This window comes from Hordeum vulgare, chromosome 4H (assembly GCF_904849725.1).
Source record: "Hordeum vulgare subsp. vulgare chromosome 4H, MorexV3_pseudomolecules_assembly, whole genome shotgun sequence".
In the NCBI taxonomy this organism is placed as follows: Eukaryota; Viridiplantae; Streptophyta; class Magnoliopsida; order Poales; family Poaceae; genus Hordeum; species Hordeum vulgare.
The window spans coordinates 87,499,026-87,503,042 of NC_058521.1; positions in this window are offsets into that span (position 1 = coordinate 87,499,026).

Consider the following 4,017-nt stretch of genomic DNA (forward strand, 5'->3'; position numbering starts at 1 on the left):
TGGTATTGGTGTGCTTACTCACCATTTCCATAAGTATGCGAAACATAGTGAGCTTCTTTCCTTTAAGAGAGCACATAAATTTGTTTATTTTGGCAAACATGGGATGATCTAAGTCATTATCCTCATAGTGATCTTCCGCATCAAGATACTCATCAGGAGAGGTAGAAGCTAGACTGAAAGAGTTTAACCGTGGAGTTACCTTAACCTTATTATGGGAGCTTTGGTATTCCTCATCTCCCATGGTAGTCTTTGCCATCAAACACTTGTGGGCGTTGCCCTTGTAGTCTTTCATATAGTTGTAGTGAACAACATCACCACTTTTGTTGACTAGCCTCAAGGTGTTTTGTGTATCCTGAGCTACTCCGGCAACCCCACCAACGTCTTCTGGATCTGATTCTTCTTGTGCAACCATTGCTCTTCCATCTGTTCTCTTGAGCTTGAAGTTCATAGGGTTTGGCAACTTCTTCTTTACAAAGGTCTTCGGAAACCTTGGTTTATCTTCTCTCTTCTCATAAGGGCAGTCATTGGAGAAGTGGTTGGTTTCCTCACAGTTATAGCATTTCCTTACCTTCTTCTTTGGGAATCTTCCCTTGAATTTTCCCGCACTTAACTTCTTTACAAAGAGAACAATGTCCTCATAAGATGGGCTTTCATGAGAGTCAACATCATCACCATCTTCGTAGTCATCATCACCCTCTTCTTCTTCACTTTCTTCTTCATCACATTCATGCTTGGCTTTCAAAGCAAGATTGATCTTTGAAGTTGAAGTGACATGCATGGCAAGGTGCTTTGTTGCATTTGCCTTTGACTCTTCAAATAATTGGAAAGTGGATATGATGTCATCTGGAGTCATTTCTTTGAACCCATGGTGCTGCCTCATGTCCCATACCATTTGATGGTGGTACGGAGCAAGACCATGAAGTAACTTGTCCACGAGAAATCTCTTGGTCAGATTGAAACCATCTTGCGTCTTGTCACAGTCACAGGACTCAATGTCTGCGGCGAGAGTCATGAGCCGTTCTAGCAGTTGCTTGGGAGATTCACCCTTTTCCATACAGAAATTCTGTAATTGCCCCTTGGCAATTTCATATTGAGCAAGCCGAAGAGTGGAGGTACCGGTCTTGGTCCTTATAATGTTGTCCCATAGTTCCTTGGCACTTGTGATGTGAATGTAAGGTCTCCGTTGCTTGTCATTCATTCCCTTTCTTATGCACATGATCACAGTGTCATTGAGATGCTTGTCATAAGTTTCTCTGGGAGTGAGGCACCTTGGATCTACAGGATTGTACCCATGCTCGAGGATGTCCAACATCTCATCATTGGCGTACCTAAGATGATCCTGCATACCAACTCTCCACAAAGCAAAATCGGAATTGTCATCAAGCAAGGAAGGTTTTCCTCCAGGATTGTACTTAGGTTTCTCAATTTGAGATCTAGCATAAAGCCATGGAACACTGGTTTGGTTCCTTTTCGGAGGTTGTTGGCCAAATGAAGAACCGCGCACATGTGGCCATGAGGCCCTCGGGGACGTGGCTGTCCCCGTGGTTAATGATGCCAGTCTTATTTGGACCAAGGCCTCAAGAGAAGCATCATGGTCCTCTTTTTGCTTGGCAAGGGCCCGTTCCAGGTCCTCAGAGGTGAAAGACTTGACTTCCGTGGAAGTCCCGTCCCTCTTAACTGGAGCTACAGTAGTGGGAATCCCGTCCATCTCGCTCTAGGGCGGTTAAGTCACAAGAATAGAGCAAGAGGCTCTGATACCAATTGAAAAGGATCGAGATGGACCTAGAGGGGGGGTGAATAGGTACACTTCCAAATTTTAATAATTACTTAGCAATTTTAGGCAAAGGTGAGGAATATGAGTGTAGGCCTAATAATTGCTATGGCAAGGAGTAAGCTATTTAGAGTGAAGTAAGGCAAGCGGTAAACAATAATCAAATAAAAGTACGTAATAAGGATTAACACAAGTAGAGAGTTAGGGTTAGGAATAACCGAAACTCCAAGAGAGACGAGGATGTATCCCGATGTTCACTTCCTTGGAGGGAAGCTACGTCACCGTTAGAGGGGCGGATGTTACCACGAAGGCACACCAACGCCACTAAGGCTCACCCTATTCTCCCTTTGAGATAAGTCCACAAAGGCGTTTCTCAACCACTGGTGGTAAGCCTTGAGGTGGCTTCCAAACCTTCACAAACTTTCCGGGGGAAATCACAATGGTTTGATTCCTCTCCGAAGACTCCTACCGCCTAGGAGTCTCCAACCTCCAAGAGTAACAAGATCACGGGGATTGCTCAAAACTTGCTCAAATCACAAATCACTTTGGTGGGAAGGAGGAGAAGGAGACGATCTATCTTTTGATTGGAACAACACTCAAAGGGACTCACAAATGCTCTTGAGGTCTAAGATTTGGTGTAGACAAGAGTGAGTGAGAAGAAAGGTGTTCTTGGATGTGTTCTAGCTGTGTTGGACACCCTCTCACGAAGTGGGAGGGGGTATATATAGTGGGGAGTGTAAAACAGCCGTTGGGGACACTTTAAGTCACAGAGGGTTCGGACGTCCGATAGTTTACGGAAGTCCGGGCGTCCACAAGGAGTCGGACGTCCGACAGGGGTCGGTCGTCCGAGGGCTGTAGATATAACTGGAAACACTGTGAGTTGAACAGGGACCGGACGTCCGGAGAAGGCCGGAAGTCTGAGTTATTCGACTTAACTTCTTCTGGTGCAAGGTTCCGGATTTCCGAAAGGGGACGGACGTCCGGCCCTCGGACGTCCGGAGGGAGCCAGAAGTCTGAGTTATATGGCTCACATTCTTCTGGTGCAGGGCTTCGGATTTCCGAAGCTGGTCGCTCGACCGGCCCTCGGACGTCCGGAGGGAGCCGGAAGTCCGAGTTATATGGCTCAAGTTCTTTTGGTGCAGAGCTCCGGATTTTCGAAGCTTGTCGGTCGTCCGACCCTCGACCGGCCCTCGGACGTCCGGAGGGAGCCGTAAGTCCGAGGCAATAGACCTGTTTTGAGATAGGAGCAGAGTAGAAAATATGTGGTATTGAGCAGAATAGTGAAGATGTGGTATGAGCAAATTCATCGCAAAACCTGTGATCCCCTCTTAATAGTGCGGGATCCCTATACTCAAGAATAGTAAACTCAAAAGGATAGTCTACATCATCTTTTCTCATCCCGAGCCTTCTTGATATATAAATCCCGATCTTCTCAGACCACCTTGGCACATAATTCTCAATCTACTAAGGTACTTGCCATCCTGAGATACACTCAACAAATAGGATTAGTTTCCTATGTATGTGTTGTCATTAACACCAAAAGTCGATTAGGGGCATAACATGCACTTTCAGAATTGACAACTCAACTGCTAATAATCGAGAGTATTCTTTGGCTTCCCCTTGTGTCGAATCAACAAACTTGGGTTGAATACTCTACCCTCGAAAACTGTTGCGATCCCCTATACTTGTGGGTTATCATCCATCTCCCCTGGTCAACCCGCGCCTCCCTTAACCCGACCAACACCGCCCACGCCTCCCTCACTCCGATGCTGCATATGCCTCCCCTCATCCCGTCGCTGGTGGGATTCCGTCACCACGATGTCCCCTCCTTCCAACGTCGGAGATACCGCAGACCGGACCGCGTGAATGCCGATTTGGCCACCACCATCCCAAATCTCACGCCAAAGCAAGGAGGGTGGAGGACGGGATGACCTGGTTGCTGATTTGGTCGCCACTTTCCCCACAATCTGTATGATGCCGCAGTCGCGCCCATACCACACTAGGCTTAATGTTCAGGTAATATGGTGATGCAAAACTTCATGGATTTTGGTGTAGAGTATTATCACGCACTATGTGCACTTGCTGGAGGTCGTTTGGTTGTGTCTGATGCACAAACAAATTCAATAAGTTGCTGGTTCTTGTAGTTTCTTGGTGCTTTTTTATTTCCTCGACTGCTGATATGAGTAGATGGTAGATACCTTTGGCAAAATTGTAAACTGATATTTTCTCTACTTTGCATTGTGAAC